The sequence below is a fragment of the Puma concolor genome, chromosome B2 (assembly GCF_028749965.1).
Source record: "Puma concolor isolate L17-30 chromosome B2, mPumCon1.1.hap2, whole genome shotgun sequence".
In the NCBI taxonomy this organism is placed as follows: domain Eukaryota; kingdom Metazoa; phylum Chordata; class Mammalia; order Carnivora; family Felidae; genus Puma; species Puma concolor.
Window position 1 is genome coordinate 117,847,510 of NC_141671.1, and position 24,874 is coordinate 117,872,383.

Sequence of the window (24,874 nt, forward strand, 5' to 3'; positions counted from 1 at the left end):
ATATATATATATGTGTGTGTATATATATATGTATACACACACACACACACACACATATATATATACACCCATGTGGTTCTGTTCGCTTAATCTTTTGCTGGATCAGGAAAAAGGGAGTAGTCCAAAAGAAAGAAAAGGCTAGCGATCTAGAGACAGAGGAACTACATATCTGTGACCGGGGGAAATTTCTTCACCTTATCTATAAAATATATAATAGTACAAATCTGAGGTTATTGTGCTGAAAAGTAAATAATAATTATGTATGTGCAGTAACTTCACATAAGTCAGGCACAGAGTGGTGGTGGTGGTGGTGTTTTAAGCTAATTTTTTTATCTTTCTTTACTTAACCTCAGCTACACTTACGTGATCATGTTTAACAGAAAGCTGTTTGTCTACTACATTTTGAAATTAATCATAATCATTTTGTTTCTTTATATGGGTAAACATTTTGAAATTTGAAGGACGAAATGTTAACAAATGAAGAGAAAGACTTACTCATTAGATGATTCACAGAATAACACAATTCATACTTGCTGAGGTATGGGAATGGGTACACGACATTTTAATGGTATTTTACCTTCATATATACTCAGACTACTTTATGTACTCAGAATTTCTTTTCAATTTGTTACATAAGTCCAATCGAACCTGAGCAAAATTCAAGTTTCTGAAAAATAATATTACATATATAAGCTATGCTGAAATTAAGTAAGTGCATATTTAAGCAGGAAGGTTGAGCTAACAAGTCCTACCATAATACGTGGAATGTCTAATATATTATTCCCAGAATGAAATCTATGTTTCCTTCCTTCCTTTCATTTATTTATTTATTTATTCATTATTCATTCATTCATTCATTCAAAAGTTTCAGATAAAACAGAAGTCAGTTGGACTTCAGTGTTCAATATACTACATTTAGACCTAAAATATTTCACTATGATGACCTAAAGGTTGTTCTACATAGAACCTGATGATACTATTGTAATGAGGTGCCAATGTAAGGGGAATATAATTTACTATCTTAAATATAAGAAGCCTGTATATTTTAAGTATACTATCTTAAATATGATATATTACAATTTTGATAATTCTACCTACCACACCCCTATTTGTAATTCTTGAGCTTTTTCCTCTAAAAATAACATTGGTTTCATGATCCACAGCCACACTTTCAGAAACTACATGGCCATTCTGTTAAACTCTGGAAAAATAAAACTGAAGTACAATAGTTGAAATCTAACAGCCATCTATCTATATTATCAGCACTTTAAAAGTTAATGGGAATCTATTAAATGTGTGCATATATTTTTTCATACTTCAGCCCATCTTCTCCAGTTTTATGTAACAATTTTCTTCTCTTCAACATATTGAAATTATAAAATTGAATCCATAATGTCTTATCTGCAAATTGGAAATCCAAAATGATCTGAATACCAAAAGGTGTTTTGAAACTCATATGGCGGCAAAACCTAGTTAAACATGAGGTTATTTATAATCTCTATTTGACACATTCATGGATATTAACACATTTCCCTCCAAAAATAGCTATATCTTTGATTTCAGTGCTTCCCCAGACCCCACTGTGGAAGTACGTAATATATGGTATATGTAACACATCACTGTTCTAGAATTCTAAAAGTTTTTAACTTTGATACACATCTTGCCCCATGGTTTTCAGGAAAAAGACAGTAGACCTTCCTTCAGAATTGCTTTGTTGTATTGGTTCTCCATTTTTCTTCCTTATTTCTATTTTTAAAAATTCAATAAAATTGGATTATATTAAAGGTCAGTTGTGTTTAGAAATTGATCAAAGGTTAATAATCCAAGGCCCCTTTGTGAACTATTAAAAGTGGAATTAGAGTGGTTTTTATTAGAGAGCACCAGAGAACACTAGATTTCAAACAGGATTATTCGTTTAAAACAAACAAACAAAAATATATGATTTCTTGTCAGGGAGGGAAATAGAATACTAAATCTAGGTGACCTTATTTAAATGAAACTAGGTAAACCTTAGTTTCATTTTATCAACTCATTGCCAAAAGCAGATGCCCAGCGCTGTGTTCTGCTATCAGTCCTATGAGTTTCTCTTATGATCCAGCTGTTTGCAAAGTTTTTGATAGATGGCTCTTAGTGTTTTGCCACCCTGCTCTGTGAATCATGTAATTGTTTACTGTACTGGTCCATTTAACTCCCATTTAGTACCATATCTCATACATACCCAGAATATTTATATTTCCTTTCTTTGGTGATAAAAGAAAACATTTTATTTTCTATATGTGGGATTGCAGGAGTCAAGTTATTAATGCAAAAAGATAATTTGGTGGGGGGATCTATATAGGTCCTTTCTTCCCTTCTCCCCTCCTTCCCTGTCTCTCTCCCTTTTCCTCCTCCCTCCCTCACTTACTTCTTCCTTTCTTCCCTCTCATTCGCTCTTCCTTCCTTCAAATGAATATTATCTTTAAGGAACACTGATGCATGTGGAGCTCTTTTCTTGTAGTATAATGCTTTTTTTTTTCATGTGGAAGGTAAATATATAAATACTGCCCTATTTAAAAGTATTGTAATGAACTTTTGTCTTCAATTCTAAAAGTGCTATTAGCACTTGATCAAGTGGTAATATGGACATTAATTAAGCAAACATAGTTCATATATTAATGACATTTGGTCTGGCTAGAAAAATAGGAATTTGAAAGTAAGCATCTCTAAATTAGTAAAATTTCCAAATCACCTCAGATGGATGAAAATATCATATAATAAACTGCATGTATTTAAAGTACACAATCCGATAAATTTTGACATATGTATACACTTGTGAAAACATCAACACAATCAAGATAATGAACATATCCATCACCCCCAGAAGTTTCTTTGAGATTCTTTGTCACCCCTTCCTCTTACTCCTCCTGGCCTTCTCCTCGCTCTTGTTCATCAGACAACCACTAATCCGCTTTCTGTCACTGTAGATTAGTTTGCATTTTCTATGATTTTATATAAACAGAATCATGCAATGTGTACTCCTTTTTTGATTGACTTATTTCACTAGGTCTAATTATTTTGAAATCCATCCATACTGTTCTGTGCATTATTAGTTTATTCCTTTTAATGTTGACTAGCCTGACAGCATGGATAGCCACAATTTCTTTATCAATTTACTTGTTCATGAATCAGTTTGGCTCCATTGCGGTTTTGGATATTACAAATAAAACTGCTGTGAACATATTTGTATAAGTTTTTGTAGAGACATATGCTTTCATTTTTTTAGTAAATATCCAGAAGTGGAATAGATGGATCATCTGGCACGTGTATATTTAACTTTCAAGAAACTGCCACAGTGTTCTTCAAAGCAGTTGGTACCATTTCACATTTCCGTCAGCAGTGTTGGGGAATTCTAGTTAGTTTTCATCTTCCTCATTTAGTACGGTCAGACTTTTGGTCTGGGACTTTCAAATAAGTGTGTGTGGTCTCCAACAAAATCCGAGTGTGATTTTAATTTGCATTTTTCTACTGACTAGTAATGTCAAGAATCTTTTCATGGAACTATTTTCCATCCGTATATCTTATCTAGTGAAGTGTTTTTTTCAAAATTTATATCCATCCTTTAAACATAGACTTCATTTTTCAGAACAGTTTTAGATATATAGGAAAATTAAGAAAATGGTATACACATACTCTGTGCCTGTTTCTTTTAACATTTTAGAGTAGTATGGTACCTTTTTTGTAATGAACCAATATTGATTCAATGTCATTAATTAAAATCCATACTCTTTTCGGATTTCCTTAGTTTTTACCCAGTGTCCTATATTTACTCAAGGATCCCATCTAGGATGTCATATCATAATTAATAATCATTACTCAGATATTCTTTGTTTTCAATGGGAAAACATTTTTAAAGATTTTTTAAAGTAATCTCTACACCCAGTCTGGGGCTTGAACTCACAACTCCAAGATCAAGAGTTGCATCCTCTACCGACTGAGCCAGCCAGGCATCCCTCACTGGATGATTTTGAGAGTATGGACCAGGGATTTCATAGAATGCTCCTCTAATTGAATTTGTCTGGTATTTTTCTCATGGTTAGACTAGGATTGTAGTTTTTTTTGGAAAAGACGACAAAAGGTAAAGTACCATTTTCATCATATCATACCAACAATACGTACTATAAACTTGATTTATCACTATTGATGTTAACCTTGATCACCTAACAAAGGTAGTATTTGATAGAGTTCTTCACTGTAGGTTTACTCTCTTCCTCCCTTCTTTCCATACTATACTCCTTGCAAAGAAGTCACTATGTGCAGACCACACTTAATAAGTGGGAAGTTACACTCTCTCTAGAGGGTGAAGTATTTATATACATTACTTGAAGTTCTGCATAGGCAACTTGTCTTTTTTCTTTCATTTATTTATCTAATCATTTGTTTATATTAACATGGACTGACTCATGAAAATTTATGTTACACTTTGGGTTATAAAGCCGTATTTCTTTTTTGTTGTTATTGCTCAAATTGTGCCAGCTTTGGATATTGGGAGCTCTTTCCTTGTTTTATGCATCATTTTGACATGCCTTCAACAATGTTCTGAGCATCTCTTCACTTTCTGGTTATACATAAAGGATGCTCCAGGCTAATTTTTCTTATACCCATTTTCAATTGGTTTGTTGTTTTATCACTGAGATTTTAGTGTTTTTGAATATATTTTGGATACAAGTCTACTAAATACAGATCAAGTACATATTTTCGCTAAGTCTCTGGCTTATCTTTTCATCATCTTTTTTTTTAAATTTATTGTCACATTGGTTTCCATACAACACCCAGTGCTCATCCAAAAGGTGCCCTCCTCGATACCCATCACCCACACTCCTCTCCCTCCCACCCCCCATCAACCCTCAGTTTGTTCTCAGTTTTTAAGAGTCTCTTATGCTTTGGCTCTCTCCCACTCTAACCTCTTTTTTTTCCCTTCCCCTCCCCCATGGGTTTCTGTTAAGTTTCTCAGGATCCACCTAAGAGTGAAAACATATGGTATCTGTCTTTCTCTGTATGGCTTATTTCACTTAGCATCACACTCTCCAGTTCCATCCACGTTGCTATAAAAGGGCTATATTTCATTCTTTCTCATTGCCATGTAGTATTCCATTGTGTATATAAACCACAATTTCTTTATCCATTCATCAGTTGATGGACATTTAGGCTCTTTCCATAATTTGGCTATTGTTGAGAGTGCTGCTATAAACAGTGGGGTACAAGTGCCCCTATGCATCAGTACTCCTGAATCCCTTGGGTAAATTCCTAGCAGTGCTACTGCTGGGTCATAGGGTAGGTCTACTTTTAATTTTTTGAGGAACCTCCACACTGTTTTCCAGAGTGGCTGCACCAATTTGCATTCCCACCAACAGTGCAAGAGGCTTCCCGTTTCCCCACATCCTCGCCAGCATCTATAGTCTCCTGATTTGTTCATTTTGGCCACTCTGACTGGCGTGAGGTGATATCTGAGTGTGGTTTTGATTTGTATTTCCCTGATAAGGAGCAACATTGAGCATCTTTTCATGTGCCTGTTGGCCACCTGGATGTCTTCTTTAGAGAAGTGTGTATTCATGTTTTCTGCCCATTTCTTCACTGGGTTATTTGTTTTTCGGGTGTGGAGTTTGGTGAGCTCTTTATAGATTTTGGATACTAGCCCTTTGTCCGATATGTCATTTGCAAATATCTTTTCCCATTCCGTTGGTTGCCTTTTAGTTTTGTTGGTTGTTTCCTTTGCTGTGCAGAAGCTTTTTATCTTCATAAGGTCCCAGTAATTCACTTTTGCTTTTAATTCCCTTGCCTTTGGGGATGTGTCGAGGAAGAGATTGCTACGGCTGAGGTCAGAGAGGTCTTTTCCTGCTTTCTCCTCTAGGGTTTTGATGGTTTCCTGTCTCACATTCAGGTCCTTTATCCATTTGGAGTTTATTTTTGTGAATGGTGTGAGAAAGTGGTCTAGTTTCAACCTTCTGCGTGTTGCTGTCCAGTTCTCCCAGCACCATTTGTTAAAGAGACTGTCTTTTTTCCATTGGATGTTCTTTCCTGCTTTGTCAAAGATGAGTTGGCCATACGTTTGTGGGTCTCGTTCTGGGGTTTCTATTCTATTCCATTGGTCTATGTGTCTGTTTTTGTGCCAATACCATGCTGTCTTGATGATGACAGCTTTGTAGTAGAGGCTAAAGTCTGGGATTGTGATGCTTCCTGCTTTGGTCTTCTTCTTCAAAATTACTTTGGCTATTCGGGGCCTTTTGTGATTCCATATGAATTTTAGGATTGCTTGTTCTAGTTTGAGAAGAATGCTGGTGCAATTTTGATTGGGATTGCATTGAATGTGTAGATAGCTTTGGGTAGTATTGACATTTTGACAATATTTATTCTTCCAATCCATGAGCAGGGAATGTCTTTCCATTTCTTTATATCTTATTCAATTACCTTCATAAGCTTTCTATAGTTTTCAGCATACAGATCTTTTACATCTTTGGTTAGATTTATTCGTAGGTATTTTATGCTTTTTGGTGCAATTGTGAATGGAATCAGTTTCTTTATTTTTCTTTCTGTTGCTTCATTATTAGTGTATAGGAATGCAACTGATTTCTGTACATTGATTTTGTATCCTGCAACTTTGCTAAATTCATGTATCAGTTCTAGCAGACTTTTGGTGGAGTCTATCGGATTTTCCATGTATAATATCATGTCATCTGCAAAAAGTGAAAGCTTAACTTCATCTCTACCAATTTTGATGCCTTTGATTTCCTTTTGTTGTCTGATTGCTGATGCTAGAACTTCCAACACTATGTTAAACAACAGCGGTGAGAGTGGACATCCTTGTCGTGTTCCTGATCTCAGGAAAAAAGCTCTCAGTTTTTCCCCATTGAGGATGATGTTAGCTGTGGGCTTTTCATAAATGGCTTTTATGATGTTTAAGTATGTTCCTTCTATCCCGACTTTCTTGAGGGTTTGTATTAAGAAAGGGTGCTGAATTTTGTCAAATGCCTTTTCTGCATCGATTGACAGGATCATATGGTTCTTCTCTTTTCTTGTATTGATGTGATGTATCACGTTGATTGATTTGTGAATGTTGAACCAGCCCTGCATCCCAGGAATGAATCCCACTTGGTCATGGTGAATAATTCTTTTTATATGCTGTTGAATTCGATTTGCTAGTATCTTATTGAGAATTTTTGTATCCATATTCATCAGGGATATTGACCCGTAGTTCTCTTTTTTTAATGGGTCTCTGTCTGGTTTAGGAATCAAAGTAATACTGGCTTCATAGAATGAGTCTGGAAGTTTTCCTTCCCTTTCTATTTCTTGGAGTAGCTTGAGAAGGATAGGTATTATCTCTGCTTTAAATGTCTGGTAGAAGTCCCCTGGAAGCCATCTCGTCCTGGACTCTTATTTGTTGGGAGATTTTTGATAACTGATTCAATTTCTTCGCTGGTTATGGGTCTGTTCAAGCTTTCCATTTCCTCCTGATTGAGTTTTGGAAGTGTGTGGGTGTTTAGGAATTTGTCCATTTCTTCCAGGTTGTCCAGTTTGTTGGCATATAATTTTTCATAGTATTCCCTGATAATTGCTTGTATCTCTGAGGGATTGGTTGTAATAATTCCATTTTCATTCATGATTTTATCTATTTGGGTCATCTCCCTTTTCTTTTTGAGAAGCCTGGCTAGAGGTTTATCAATTTTGTTTATTTTTTCAAAAAACCAACTCTTGGTTTCCTTGATCTGCTCTACAGTTTTTTTTATTTTTTTATTTTTTTAATTTTTTTTTCAACGTTTTTATTTATTTTTGGGACAGAGACAGAGCATGAACGGGGGAGGGGCAGAGAGAGAGGGAGACACAGAATCGGAAACAGGCTCCAGGCTCCGAGCCATCAGCCCAGAGCCTGACGCGGGGCTCGAACTCACGGACCGCGAGATCGTGACCTGGCTGAAGTCGGACGCTTTACCGACTGCACCACCCAGGCGCCCCTCTACAGTTTTTTTTTAGATTCTATATTGTTCATTTCTGCTCTGATCTTTATTATTTCTCTACTTCTGCTGGGTTTGGGGTGCCTTTGCTGTTCTGCTTCTATTTCCTTTAGGTGTGCTGTTAGATTTTGTATTTGGGGTTTTTCTTGTTTCTTGAGATAGGCCTGGATTGCAATGTATTTTCCTCTCAGGACTGCCTTTGCTGCATCCCAAAGCATTTGGATTGTTGTATTTTCATTTTCGTTTGTTTCCATATATTTTTTAATTTCTTCTCTAATTGCCTGGTTGGCCCATTCATTCTTTCGTAGGGTGTTCTTTAACCTCCATGCTTTTGGAGGGTTTTCAGACTTTTTCCTGTGGTTGATTTCAAACTTCATAGCATTGTGGCCTGAAAGTATGCATGGTATGATCTCAATTCTTGTATACTTATGAAGGGCTGTTTTGTGACACAGTATGTGATCTATATTGGAGAATGTTCCATGTGCATTCGAGAAGAAAGTATATTCTGTTGCTTTGGGATGCAGAGTTCTAAATATATCTGACAAGTCCATCTGATCCAATGTATCATTCAGGGCCGTTGTTTCTTTATTGGCCGTGTGTCTAGATGATCTATCCATTTCTGCAAGTGGAGTGTTAAATTCCCCTGCAATTACCACATTCTTATCAATAAGGCTGCTTATGTTTGTGAGTAATTGTTTTATATATTTGGGGGCTACCATATTTGGTGCATAGACATTTATAATTGTTAGCTCTTCCTGATGGATAGACCCTGTAATTATTATATAATGCCCTTCTTCATCTCTTGTTACAGCCTTTATTTTTTTTATTTATTTTTTTTAATTTTTTTTTTCAACGTTTATTTATTTTTGGGACAGAGAGAGACAGAGCATGAACGGGGGAGGGGCAGAGAGAGAGGGAGACACAGAATCGGAAACAGGCTCCAGGCTCTGAGCCATCAGCCCAGAGCCCGACGCGGGGCTCGAACTCACGGACCGTGAGATCTTGATCTGGCTGAAGTCGGACGCTTAACCGACTGCGCCACCCAGGCGCCCCTCTTGTTACAGCCTTTAATTTAAAGTCTAGTTTGTCTGATATAAGATGGCTCCTCCAGCTTTCTTTTGGCTTCCAGTAGCATGATAAATAGTTCTCCATCCCCTCACTCTCAATCTGAAGGTGTCCTCAGGTCTAAAATGAGTCTCTTGTAGACAGCAAATAGATGAGTCTTGTTTTTTTATCCATTCTGATACCCTATGTCTTTTGGTTGGCGCATTTAGTCCATTTACACTCAATGTTATTATAGAAAGATACAGGTTTAGAGTCATTTTGATGTCTGCAGCTTTCATGCTTGTAGCGATGTCTCTGGTACTTTGTCTCACAGGATCCCCCTTAGGATTTCTTGTACGGCTGGTTTAGTGGTGACCAATTCCTTCAGTTTTTGTTTTTTGGGAAGACCTTTATCTCTCCTTCTATTCTAAATGATAGACTTGCTGGATAAAGGATTCTTGGCTGCATATTTTTTCTGTTCATCACATTGAAGATCTCCTGCCATTCCCTTCTGGCCTGCCAAGTTTCAGTAGAGAGATTGGTCACGAGTCTTATAGGTCTCCCTCTATATGTTAGAGCATGTTTATCCCTAGCTGCTTTCAGAATTTTCTCTTTATCCTTGTATTTTGCCAGTTTCAGTATGATACATCATGCAGAGGATCGATTCAAGTTACTTCTGAAGTGAGTTCTCTGTGCCTCTTGGATTTCAATGCCTTTTTCCTTCCCCAGTTCAGGGAAGTTCTCAGCTATTATTTCTTCAAGTACACCTTCAGCACCTTTCCCTCTCTCTTCCTCCTCTGGGATAACAATTATGCATAGATTATTTCTTTTGAGTGCGTCACTTAGTTCTCTAATTTTCCCCTCATACTCCTGAATTTTTTTTATCTCTCTTTTTCTCAGCTTCCTCTTTTTCCATAACTTTATCTTCTAGTTCACCTATTCTCTCCTCTGCCTCTTCAATCCAAGCCGTGGTCGTCTGCATTTTATTTTGCAGTTCATTTATAGCATTTTTTAGCTCCTCCTGACTGTTCCTTAGTCCCTGGATCTCTGTAGCAATAGATTCTATGCTGTCCTCTATACTGTTTTCAAGCCCAGCGATTAATTTTATGACTATTATTCTAAATTCACTTTCTGTTATATTGTTTAAATCCTTTTTGATCAGTTCGTTAGCTGTTGTTATTTCTTGGAGATTCTTTTGAGGGGAATTTTTCCGTTTCATCATTTTTGAATAGTCCCTGGAGTGGTGTGGGACTGTGGGGCACCTCCCCTGTGCTGTCTTGAAAATCTTGTGTTGGTGGGCGGGGCCGCAGTCAGACCTGATGTCTGCCCCCAGCCCGCCACTGGGGCCACAGTCAGACTGGTGTGTGCCTTCTCTTCCCCTCTCCTAGGGGCGGGATTCACTGTGGGGTGGCGTGGCCCATCTGGGCTACTTGCACACTGCCAGGCTTGTGGTGCTGGGGATCTGGCATGTTAGGTGGGGTGGATCGGCAAGGTGCACAGGGGCGGGAGGGGTAGGCTCAGCTCGCTTTTCCTTCAGAGATCCGCTTCGGGAGGGGCCCTGCAGCACCAGGAGTGAGTCAGACCCTCCGGAGGGAAGCACAGCTTTGGGTGTTTGTGTGGTGCAAGCAAGTTCCCTGGCAGGAACCAGTTCCCTTTGGGATTTTGGCTGGGGGATGGGTGAGGGAGGTGGCACTGGCGATTTGTTCCCCGCCAAACTGAGCTCTGTCGTCCGGGCCTCAGCAACTCTCCCTCCCGTTGTCCTCCAGCCCTCCTGTTCTCCGAGCAGAGCTGTTAGCTTATAACCTTCCAGATGTCAAGTCCCTCTTGCTGTCGGAACACACTCCGTCCGGCCCCTCTGCTTTTGCAAGCCAAACTTGGGGGCTCTGCTTGGCCGGCAGGTCCCCCCTCCACCCTGGCTCCCTCCCGCCAGTCCGTGGAGGGTGCACCACCTCTCCGCCCTTCCTACCCTCTTCCGTGGGCCTCTCGTCTGCACTTGGCTCCGGAGACTCCGTTCTGCTAGCCTTCTGACGGTTTTCTGGGTTATTAAGGCAGATGTAGGTTAATGTAAGTGATCAGCAGGATGCGCGGTGAGCCCAGTGTCCTCCTACGCCACCATCTTCCTCTTCCTTAGTCTCCTCTTTTCATCATCTTATCAGTATCTTTTGAAAAGCAGAAATTTTTAATTTGATTAACTCTAATTTACAATTTTTGGGGGTTTTGTTTTATGCATGATGCTTTCAGTATTTTATCTAATAAGACTTTGCCTAACCCAATGTCATAAATTTTCTATGATTCCTCTAAAATCTTTAAAATTTTAGGTTTTGCATTTAGGTCTGTGATGCATTTTGATTTGTTTTGTGTATATGATGTGCAGTATGGATTGAGGTACCCTTTTTACAGAATATGGATATATAATTATTCGACTATCATTTGATGAAGAGAGTATACTTTCTCCACTGAATTCCCTTTGCACCTTTGTCAAAACACAATTGCCCATATATATGTGTATCTATCTTTATACTCTGTATTTTCTTCCTTTGGTCTATATTTCTATTTTTTTAAAATGTTTATTTATTGATTTTGAGAGAGAATGAGAGAGGCAGAGAGAGACAGAGAGAGAGAACAAGCAGGGGAGGGGTAGAGAAAGAGGGAGACACAGAATCTGAAGCAGGCTCCAAGCTCCGAGCTGTCAGCACAGAGCCTGATGCGGGGCTTGAACTCACGAACTGTGAGATCATGACTTGAGCCAAAGCTGGACACAACCAAATGAGCCACCCAAAAATATTTCTATTTTTATACCATTAGCAAACTGTCTTGATTACCATACCTGTAGATTATCTGGAGAATATGTGATTTAATTCTTCCAGCTTTATTCTTCTTTCTCAAAAGTTGTTTTGATTTTTCCAAGTTCCTTAAATTTCCAGATAAATTTTAGAATCAACTTCTCACTTTCTACAAAACAAAGGTGGAATTTTTCATTGAAACTGCATTGAATCTGGGGAGAATTGACATCTTAACAATATTGAACTTCTGATTCATGAACATAATATGTCTCTCCATTTGTTTAGATCTTTTATTTCTCTTAGCATTGTTTTGAAATTGTTAGTGTTCATGTCTTGCACAACCTTGGTCAGATTTATTCCTAATGATTTTATATATTTTATGCAATTGTAAACGCTATTTTAAGCTTTCAACTTCTGACTATTCATTACTAGCATAGAGATATACAATCGAATTTATATGTTGATCTTATATACTTCAAATTGCTTAACTAACTTATTGATTCTACTAGCTTTTTTGTAAATTCTAAAAGATTTTCTTCATATCACCATGTAAATTGAGAGTGTATATAATTGTACTTTTTCCTTTCCACTCAGAATTCCTTTTATTTTATTTTCTTGTCTTGCCCTACATAGAACCTCTAGTTCTGTGTTACATAGCAGTGGTGAGGCAGTCAGCCCAGCTTTGTTCCTGATACAAAGGTGGAAGAATTCTTTCTCCGTTTAATACAATGTTACCTATTCCATATCTTAATCAGAAAGCATTCAACATTTTATTTAAAGTAGCTTCAGGTTAACTGTAGATTATAACCTTTATTAGGTTGAAGATTTTCCTTCTATTCCTAGTCAGTTAAGAGTTTTACTAGGACTGAACGTTAGATTTTGCCAAAGGGATTTTTTTTCTGAATTAATTGAGATGTTCACAGTTTTTTTTTTCTTAGTCTGTTAATATGGTGAAATATATGATTGATTTATGTATTATTGATTAAAAATTTGCAACTATTTTAAGATTTCATCTATGTCATTCATAAATATTTGTCTGGTTTTGGTGTTAGCATAATAGTGCTAATGTCACAGAATGACATAGGAAGTATTTTTTTTCCCCTTTAATTCTCTGAAACATTATGTGGAGAATTGGTAGTAGATATTCAATAAATGTTTGGTGGAATTCACCAGTGAAGCTACTTAGGACTAGAATTTTCTTTCTGAGAATGTTACTAACTGCAAATCCAATTCTTAATGTAAATATAGAGTGATTCAAGGGGGTGAGTGAAATGTGAATTGGACAAACACAAAGAAAAACCACACAAAGCCACATCAGTGTCAAACTTCTGAAGAAAAAGACAAAGAAAACCTCTTGAAAGCAAAAAAGAGAAATGACTTTTCACAGATTTCTCATCAGAAACCATGAAGACCACAAGAATGTGGCACAGTACTTTTCCAAGTAGTTAAAGAAAAGGACTATTAACTCATAAGCCTACATCCAGCAGATATATGCTTCAAGAATAAAGTGGAAATCAGGAAATGTGCAGAAGCACACGGTTGGCTCAGTTGGTAGAGTAGACTCTTTGTCTCAGGGTTGTGAGTTCAAGCCCCATGTTGGGTGTAGAGCCTAATTAAAAAAAAAAAAAAAAAAAAAAAAAAAAAAGAAAGAAAGAAAGAAAAGAAAAGAAAAAAAAAGAAAAGAAAAGAAAGAAAGAAAAGATAAAAAAGAAAAAAAAATAAAAGAAATGTCCAGATAAAGGAAAACAGAATTTGTCTTCGAATAAACAAATTAACCTGCACTTACCTTTGAAAACCTTTGTGGCTGGTGTGAGGGAGACAAGAGAGAGGAGGATTATTGTGTAGGTTGATTTTCACTGACACTAACAGAATCACTGCTATCTATTGGCTCAGTGTAATCTTTTTTTCTTTTTGTGCAACTTTAACAAAGAACCTTCTAGTAACACTTGCTTTTGCCTCCTTTTGGAGGATTTCACAGAAATGTGACATTCCATTGTCATTAAACAGATAACATTGCTTACACTGCTACAGCCTTATTCAGGTGGTGATTTTCTAAAAAATTTACACTGTCTCCCATATTTTACACATCTCTCTAAACTCATTTGAAGTGAGGGATATCTCTGCCTTTTTCTCCTCCTCCTCTGCAGATGAGATGCAGACATAGACTTCTATAAAATCTTACAATTTGGCCACTCGTGTACATCATTCGTACTTCTCAAACATTTTCTTCTTAACTTCTATCGTAATCATCTCCTTTTTCTTACCACCTTTCTTTTCAACATTTTTCTGCATGGGGGCCATTGTATATGCTCGCGTGGATATTGACTACATCACAGTATTAAGAAACTCCTGCTATATACTGTAATTAATGTAACTGGCAATAAGGCAGCACAGGAGAGGGTCTATATCTGCAGGCAGCCTGACCTAGAATGGAGCAAAGCATTCCTAAGCTTACTCTTGTATGGAAAAGTGAGGACTGTCCATGGGTGCTTTGAAGTGACAAAAAATACACTAGTGCCAGTTGTGGGCACCTTCCAATATTCTGAAAAATCACGGATTTCTGCCAAACACTGCAGCCTGAAACTGAGCATCTGAGCATAGGAGACGATCGCCCACAATCCTGCAGTGAGAGACAGAGAACCATTGGCTCAGTTGTGATCATGTAACATTCAGCATCATGTACTAGTCGTATTGCAAGACATTGCTCATTTATCAAGTTAATTTATAAGAAATGTTTGCTCGTCTTGTGGAACACTCTCTGAACAAGTTACTCACAATCCAAGGTTTTACGTGGAATATTATTCAGCAATAAAAAGGCATGAATTATTGCCATACGTGACAATGTGGATGGATCTCAAAAGCATTATGCTGTGTTTAAAGAGCCAAATTCAAAGGTTGCATATTGTATGATTCCATTTATATAACATTTGCAAATAAAAAATTATAGAAATGGAAACTAGATTAGTCTTCTTTTAGGGTTAGAGATGGTGAGGAATATGGGATAAATGTGATTAATAAAGGGGTAGCCAGAGGGAGATCTTAGAGGTGATGAAATAGTTCTGTATCTTGATGGTTATGTGAAATTTTATGCATGATAAAGTGACAAAGAACTATACCCAAACAATGTACCAATGTCAGTTTCCTGGTTTTCTATTGTACTATAGTTAGGTAAGATGTAACCACTGAAGAAATTAGATGAATGGGACATGAAATCTCATTGTACTACCTTTGCAACTTCCTGTGAATCCATAATTATTTGAAAATACAAACTTTTTTAAAACTAAAGATAATGAATTATTTGTCATTTGGCAAACGATGTTGTTAAATTTTCTTCTGATAGTCTAGGTTTTAAAAATTGTTTTTACTGAGACCCAACATGAATATATAAATGAATATTTATATAGAATACAGAAAACAAAAGAAAGAGAGAAACATTTTAAATCCAGTGTGGAAAGACTAAATTCTTTAATAGATATTATTAGAAAATGGCCTATCAATAAAAGTAAATTTCAAATGCATCAAGTTATAACATTATTGGGAGGAACTATGAGAGAGTATTTGATATAGTCTTGATGTGGAAACTTTGTTTTTTCAAAAAGCTGGGCAAAAAAGAATAAAATTAATTGTTAACAATTAAAAAAAGATAGATACATTTGAATTTCAAAAATAAGTCATCTAAAATAGCATTAAACCATGGTGCCTGACTTGCTCAGTTCGTTGAGCACATGACTCTTGATCTTGAGGTTGAAAGTTTGAACCCCATGTTGGATGGAGAGATTACTTAAAAATAAGATCTTTTTTAAAAAATAAAAATAAACAGCAATAAACCAACATATTTATCAATATTGGAGTTCAGAGAACAAACCATAAATTGGAGAATAATTTTGGAATTCACATTTTAAAGAATACATAAGTTGCTAAAAGTATAAACTCTGGAATCTAACAAGCTAGGTTCAGATCCCACCTATACCTATTTTATTACTTACTAGACTTTAGGCAATTTATACAAACATTCTGCCTCAACTTATCTATCTATCTATCTATCTATCTATCTATCTATCATCTATCTATCATCTATTATCTATCTATCATCTATCTATCTACTAATTAATTTATTGTGGTAAGACACTTAACATGAGATTATTTTATTTTAACAGATTACAAATATCCAAGACTGAAGAAGACATGAGAAAAATAAGCATTCCTATATACTGCTGAAGAGAGGGTAAATTATCAGACTTTGTTTTGTTCTCTGTGTTAAATGTGGGAGGTTTTCCTCAAATGTGTTTGGATTTGCAACTCATTGCTGGTGGTTTTGGAGATTGACAATGAACCCAGGGCCTTCTGGGAAATGGGGGAAACTTATCTGAGGGCCTATGGGCTCCAGGGCACACCTCTGCCTGGGCCAGTATTGGGAGCCTCCGTGGGCCAAGGCTTTCTGAGATTCTAAGGGATGAATCTGCTAATATTTTGATATTCTCCTTTGTGGGGCTTAGATTGCATCTTAATTTTGCTCCACCACTTTGAGTACTCTCCATCTGCTTTCATGTTCTAAAAACTTGTTCACATCTCTTACCTGCCATTGTCTTCTCTTTCATTCTCTTTGTCTTTGCAGATTTATTCTTTTATTAGGGTGTGGAAATGAGCACAAGAGTTCAATCTATGATTGAGTTAAAATAAAACCTGTTTCCTTAAAATAACACAGGAAATAAGACTTAATTTTAATAAATAAATTAATTAAAGATTTTATTTATTATTTATTTTTGAGAGGTATATTCTTTAGAATTTTATTTCCTCTTCCATGTATTTATTTATTTACTAAGTTTTTAATTTATTATTTATTTTTGAGAAAGGCAGAGAGTGTGAGAGCAGGGGAGAGGCAGATAGAGAGGGAGAATCTCAAAAAGGCTCCATGCTATCAGCACATACCCCAACGTGGGGCTAGAACTCATGAACCGTGAGATTGTGACCTGAGCCAAAATTGGTTGTTTGAGCCACCCAGGTGCCCCTGTTTTTATTTAAGTTTAAGCCTGTTAAGATATAGTGTAATATTGATTTCAGGAGTAGAATTTAGTGATTCATCACTTACATATAACATCCAGTGCTCATCTCAGCAAGTAACCTTCTTAGTACCCATCATCCATTTAGCCCATCCCCCACCCAACTCCCTTCCAGAAACCCTCAGTTTGTTCTCTATAGTTAAGAGTCTCTTATGGCTTGCCTCCCTCTCTGTTTTTATCTTATTTTATTTTTCTCCCCTCCCCTATGTTTATCTGTTTTGTTTCTTAAATTCCACACAAATGAAACTATATGGTATTTGTCTTTCTCTGACTTATTTCACTTAGCAGAATACATTCTAGTTCCATCCATGTTGTTGCAAATGGCAAGATTTCATTCTTCTTGATGGCTGAGTAATATTCCATTGTGTATATATATCACAACTTTATCCTTTCATCAGTGCAGCTATTGTTGATAGTGCTGCTGTAAACATTGGGGTGCACATGCCCCTTCAGATCAGTATTTTTGTATCCTTTGGTTAAATATTTAGTAGTGCAATTGCTAGGCCACAAAGTAGTTCTATTTTTAACTTATTGAGAAGCCTCCATACCATTTTCCGGAGTGGCTGCACGAGTTTGGTTTCCCACCAATTAAAGATTTTATTTTAAGTAATCTCTATACCCACTGTGGGGCTTGAATTTACAACCTTGAGATCAAGAGTTGCATGTTCTACTGACTGAGCCAGCCAGGCACCCCAAAATATGACTTAATTTCAAAATGTATTACTTTAGAGGCACCTGGGTGGCTCAGTTGGTTATGCGTCCAACTTCGGTTCAGGTCATGATCTTGAAGTTCATGGGTTTGAGCCCTGTGTCAGGCTGGGCTCAGAGCCTGAAGCCTGCTTCTGATTCCATGTCTCCCTCTCTCTCTGCCTCTTCCCTGTTTGCGCACTCTCTCTCTCTCTCAAAAATAAATAAACAATAAAAAAAATTTTTAATGTAAAGTTACTTTAAAATTAATGTTGAGGAGCACCTGGGTGGATCAGTTGCTTAAGTGTCTTACTGTTGATCTCAGCTCTGGTCATGATCTCACAGTTGTGAGATCAAGCCCCATGTCTGGCTCAATGCCCAAGATTCTCTCTCACTCTCTTTCCCTCTGGCCCACTCATGCCTGTAAATGCATGCGTGCTCTCTCTCTCGCTGTCAAAATAAATAAATAAATAAATAAATAAATAAATAAATAAAATGAATGTTGATTTGACAGATGAGGCCACCTCCATCTCTGTATTTCTATGATTCTTTAATTAAGCATGAATCAAACACAGAGGAATTTGACTCTTTGATAATGTTCACATCCCATATATTTGCCAGAACTCTATCAACTATATTTTTACAGCTCCCTTTTCCTTTTTGGATTGAGATTTGTTTCTCAATTTGTTGAATCATTGCTTCTGTTTGATGTAGGACTACAGCATGCGGAGTGGGATTTGCCACATTGAAGAATGGTCAGCACACTATGAAGGAAACCTCCAGGATTAAAATCAGGGAATATTTGTCTAAAAATATTTGAATTTTCTTAAAGTCCAAATTGTGTGGAATTTATGAAATAAGCAATTTATTAACGATGTTAGAAATGTAAAAAGGCAAGGGGCACCTGAATGGATCAGTTGGTTAAGCGCCCAACTTTGCTCAGGTCATGATCTCACAGTTCATGGGTTCGAGCCCCATGTTGGGCTCTGTGCTGACAGCTCAGAGCCTGGAGCCTGCTTTGGATTCTGTGTCTCCCTCTCTCTGCCCCTTACCCACTCATGGGTCTCTCTCTCTCTCTCTCTCAAAAATAAATAAACATTAAAAAAATTAAAAAAAAAAGAAATGTAAAAATGCCAGATAATCACTAGCAGTTCCAGGAAAATGTTAATTGGAATTGAAAAAAAAAAAAAGATAATAAAAACTTCCTTTTCCTTTACCTACATAGAATGTTATTGATTTGTTGGCTTGGGTCGACTTTCACAGATGTTTCCCACAAAACTTGAACACAGAAATTGTTTAACTAGTGTCATGTGATGTGTAAATACCTACCTTATGCATGTATTTGTCAGTTTATACCTCTTCATGGACTATAATACAGTACTCTCAAAGAGGAGCTTTATCTTTTCTGCTCTATAATTGATTTCATTTCCATTAAAAGAGAAAGGCACAAATAATAGAATGAAAGCATGCAATCTACGTTATGTCAGTAAATCCTTGATGTGTATTAAAACCCCACCTAAACTTGCAATTCCCTTGACAGAGCACGTAGGAAGGCCTTTCTCCAGCTGCTGTTTTTGCTGATGAGATGCCAAATGTCTTTACAGATATATCTAAAAAAGAGAGAGAGAGAGAGAGAGAGAAATAGGAATGCAATTACAGGAACTCTGTTCTTAAGAGTAGTAGTTCAGAAAAGGTAAGTGGTTTTTATACATACTAGATCACTACACAAGGATGATTTCAAATGATGTTCATTAACAATAAAATATAATTTTATCTGATTTTTAAATATTGACTTATGTCTAATAAATAATGTATGAAATGTTCATCAGTTGCTACTCAAAACCGTGGCTTCATCCTGCCATAATTTTTGGTTTAAAAAAGTCTTTCAAATGTAAACTTTGAATATTTTTTTCATTTACCTGGAATCCAATTTATGTTTATACATCAATACTCATGAGTTATACTCTAAAGACTTGTTATACCACAATGAGTATAAAGGCAATCAATATGCAAATATTACTTATTTCATGCATATCTTGTTTTTATGTAAATGATCTAAGAAAGGTAGCATTAGTGTGTAAATATAAACTCTATAGTTCTGAAACTAAAATTTCAAAAATTTCCTTTACTGTTTTCAATTTAAAAACCCCAATATCCAAATAATTTCCATTACTTCTGCTTCTCATGCTATCCACCTTCCAAAGAGCTTGCTCCTTATGTATAGGGGATATTAGGGGATTTGGATGAATATTCATATTTATGCACATATTATTTGCATTAAGAGTAATTAATGAGGATTGGCACATCATTAAAAATTTCTAATGTCATATTTGAGGTTTCAAAAATATTGACTGTTTGTTTATTGCTATATTCTCCAAAAGTTTACAATCCGCATTACAACTTGATACTGTTATGGCCCAGTAAATAGAAATCTTAGAAGGTACAACAAAAAAGTAAATCAAAATAACTGTTTTCTCTCTCTGTCTCTCTCTGATTCTCTTTTCTTTCTCTCTCTTCCATCTTTCTTCTCCCTTTCTTCTTTTTTTACTATAGTAAACATAGCAAATTGAGCTCACAGTTATTTGAGATTGGACGATACTTCTTATTCATCACTTCCTAAGTTAGCTTACATATCTGTTCTTAAAAGCATCAAATTGTTACAAAAGCATGTAGAAAAAATAAAACTGCTTTTGAGGCTGGGTGATAAATTTTTAGTGTTCTGGAATATAGGTGTAAATTGAAATGAAATAAAACAAGCAAGAGCAAACAGGGTAAGAATTAAAAACACTTTATCTTTGTTCTTTCATTTCCTTTGCTATAGAGTGCAATCAACACTTTACAACAGGGTTAATACACTCTCTTCAAACATGCTATTATTCTTTCACAAGAGCACAATAACTTTATTAGTTATGCTGTCTACAATCTTTCCAACGTGACAAGACTGTGTGGGTGTGTAGATCACGAGAAATTCTTGGTGTCCTCTGTTGGAGTGTTTTCACTGTACAATAACAATAGCGGCAAGAACCATACAGCTGCAGGTAATTTTAATGGTGGAAGTTCTAATTTTAATTAGTATAATTAACTGGAGAAAAAACCCCCCACAAAACCCAGAGGTTTACTCTTTCTGCTCAGCAGTTATTGAATATTCAGATCTTACATCTGCTCTCCATTCAAGCAAAGCCTGAGTTGCATTACTTTGTTTTAAAATAGTCTTAATTTTACTTCATGTAAAGACAGTATCTCAACTTATTCCTAGATATTTTAGTCTGGTTCAATTTACTTTATATGGGTTTCTGCGTTTCCAGAAATATATTAAAAAATAAAAGCAAGAATATGATTTGAACAACACATAAAATATTGAGTAACACATCATTATTAAAACTTGTATTTCAACCTGTTTTTTTATAGGTGAAAGCAAAAAATCCTTTTTCACTGATGCTTTTCTTATTACGACCATTACCACCGAAATAACTAATAAGTGTAGAAATCAAAATCAACTAATGTGAATTAAACATCTACAGTATATATAACATCATATTAGGTATTTCATCACTGTGGTTTCAAATGAGAAAAGAATGAAAAAGTATCTGTTTTGGGTTGAATTGTGTCAACAAAGTCTTAACCCTGGCAGCTATAAATGTAACCTTACTTGGAAATAGGATCTTCGCAGAATGTAATCAAATTAAGATGAGATCATACTGGATTAAAATGGACCCTAATGCTTATAAGAAGAGAAAACAGACACACACAGGAAGAAGGCCATGAGAAGTCAATCAGATATTGGAGCGATTCTGCCATAAATGAAGGAATGCCAAGGATTGTTAGCTTCTACCAAAATCTAGAAAGAGGCATGGAAGAATCCTTTCCTACAGCCTTCAGAGAGATTATGGCATTGCTGTCATCTTGATTTCAGACTTTTAGTCTTCAGAATTGTGAGACAATATATTTCTGCTGTTTTAAGCCACAGAGTTTGTGGTACTTTCTTATGGTAGCCCTAGGAAATGAACACGGTATCCTCTGGCTAAGTGAGATTCTTTCTAATCAAGGAGATTCTGTTATATAGTAAGACCCTTAAAGCCCTACAAAACACACAATTTGACTGGAAGTGTAGGCAGTGCTGAGAGAAAAGTTTGTAAGAGATGAAGACATATTAACTGCTTTTGTGCACAATTAGAAGAGGACAATTACCTATACTTAACTGGTAAAGCCAATAAGCTATACAGCAATAATAGAACACATCCTGATGCTCTTTGAATACTGAAATTCTGACAAGGGAAAACGTAATATATGTATCCTTACTTTATCAACCACTTAACACAGGTGATGTTCTCTTTTAAAAACATTTTTTGAGCAATTAGTAAGGTAGGAAATTATCAAATATAATGAAAGAAAGTTTCAAATAATTTTAGGGCTAAGAATCTTAGCAGAAATCTTGTGAACTTATTACCCTGTTTGCCTCTTTCCCTGGCCCTTGCTCTTCTGTGTTCTGGTCCTGGCTTAATACAATCAAACATCAGCTTCTGATATTATTTGCAAATACTAGTAACCCTCTAATACCCAAAGAGCAAAACATAGATGATCCAGAGATGACAATGTATTAGATTGAGAGAATAGAAAAAAAAAAAAAAAAAGGAACAGAACTTTTACAGATGGACTTGATACAAAATAATTAAAAGATGGCACATTACATCAAGGGAGGAAATAAACACTGGAAAGGAGGCAGGGGAAAGGAAGAATCAGAAACAGTGCTCTGGAAGAACAAGGAAGACTAAAACAATATTAGAGGCAGAAAAAAATATATCTTAAATTGCACTTGAGAGCAATATTTTAGAATACTACATAGGTTTATAACTTCCCAGATATCTTTATGAAATGATAATTTGATTCAAAACAACTATCAAATAATTATGTAAATACATATTTTGGTCATGCATGTGATTGAAGAGGTTTATAATAGATTTGTGAGAACTATAGAAGAGATCTTTAGAGGTCATAACCAATGGTTGGTGTCTATATATTAATAATAAAGCCCTATTGCTAATAGAGCTTCTGTGATGTTTAATTCATATTTATAAATTACTTTAATCGTTTTTACAAAATGTGATGTAAAATATTATCAGAGTTTTGTGTATACATCTTGCGTGTGGCAGTATCTACAAATAGACAATATAACTTTTTATTCCAGAAAGCTTTATCTGCTCAAATAATATTCACACTCAATTACTCATATGATGAGAACAAAGTCATCTGCTCCGCTCCTATGAATAGATAAGAGGCACAAAGTATGGGAGAAGACAATGGAGTGGAAGAAACATTTCATCATTTATCAAGATCTGCTGTCAGTAAGTTATTAAAAAACATAAATACTCTTATTTTAAGGTTATTCCATTCTGTTTGCTTTTCTCTATCTATGTTATTTCCCACCTTTCCCCAAGTATTTTCTGTTTTCTACACTATGTTACTTTAGCCTTCAAAATCATTGTTTCTAAAGTACTGTTAGACTGAAAGATGTACCTTCTCACCATCCATATTCATCTATTATCCCATTAATCTCATCTCTCTCTTTTAAGCATTTTTTTCCTTCATTCTAGTCTTCCATTACCTAGAGAACCATCCATGATGTCAAAATTCTCTCCACTACTTATAATGCTATCATGATGGGGATGAGGGTTGATAGATACTAGGTTTAATTCAAATCTCCTAAATTTCCTTTAGACTATGAGGATATAAAATATTCCGTGGGGATGGCAGGGCATATGTATGCTTCTTTACAGAATACATGCAAAGCAAACAAAGAAACAAAAACACCCAAGGTATGCCTCTCAGGGCCCCTGGAGACCAGCATCCTCGCCATCTCTACCTCTTCCCAGTCCTTTCTCTGAACACCCAGTACGAGCTGCCTTTGTCTAGCTGTATAGAAGGATTTGTACAAGTGTTTTCTGTTTACATGGAAAACACATTAATCTATCATCAAGTAACATTTTAGTGGAGATTATCCATGATTATCCAATGGCGGCCCTGGAGTGGGGATGGGAGGGAGGAGGTGAAAGGGCCCCAAGAAGGCAGAGAACCTGAGAGATTAGGACTCCAAGGGAAGGAAGGTGACGTGGAAGGAACTTAAGACAAACTGCTTTATTATTTTGATAGCCTTGCCAACTGAAAGTGCTATGACTGCCCCATTGTCGAAAACTTCGCCACAAGTTCTTGAACATTCCATATTTAATTCTCATCTGTTGCTGTTTCTGTATGTTAGATCTGATAACACAGTAGGTTTCCCTGTTCAATATCCTCAATATCAGTTTTTCTCTGATACCACTGAAAGCCTGTATTTGTTTGTTCTGTGCCCAGATGTATTAAACAAATTTTCTAACTGGAAATGTGACATGAAAAACCTGTCATGAATCCTTGTGTTTTCCTTTTGGGTTTTATCATAGTTTCACTTCTCGAAAAGATTTTTCTCGGGGCATCTGGATGGCTCAGTCAGTTGGTTGAGCATCTGACTTTGGTTCAGGTCATGATCTTGTGGTTCGTGAGTTTAAGCCCTACATTGGGCTCTTGGCTGTCAGTGCTGAGCCCACTTAGATCCTCCGTCCTTCTCTCTCTGCCCCTCCACAGCTTATGCTCTCTCAAAAGTAAATAAACATCAAAAATAAATAAATAAAATAGAAGATTTTTCTCTTTCTGAGTTTAGTTACCATTTCCCTAGAACAACCCTCAGTTGCAATAACTTTAATCTTATAAATGTGGCTTTTGGTTATTCTTTTCTTGTTATTTTTGCTTGTTGTTTTCTTTTGTCACCTTTGACCAATGTGTCCCCAGTGTCCCCACTCCCCAGCCCGTGGTAACCACCAGTCTACTCTCTGTTTCTATAACTTTGTCTTTCTTAGAGTCTATCTATAAGTGACGTCATACAGTACTATTTCTCTGTCTGACTTATCTGACTTAGCATAATGTCCTCAAGTTCCATCCATATTGCTGCAAATGGCAGGATTTTCTCCTTTCTCATAGCCGAATAATATTCCAGTGTGTGTGTGTGTGTGTGTATCACATCTTTATCCATTCATCTGTAGACAAACACTTAGGTTGTTCTGTATAGTGGCTATTGTGAATAGTGCTGCAAGAAATATTTTGTGTGTTTAATTTTTTTTCTTTATATCATGAAAGCCCTATTATTTATAACGTTTGTAAGATGTTCAAAGTCAATTAATTAGTGACTAGGCCTTTGCTCATTCTTGGTTGTCTTTCTTTTTCAAGCTCTTTATAATCCACCATACTTTTCTGGGGGATTTGAGTAGCTTAATTATGTAAATAAGAT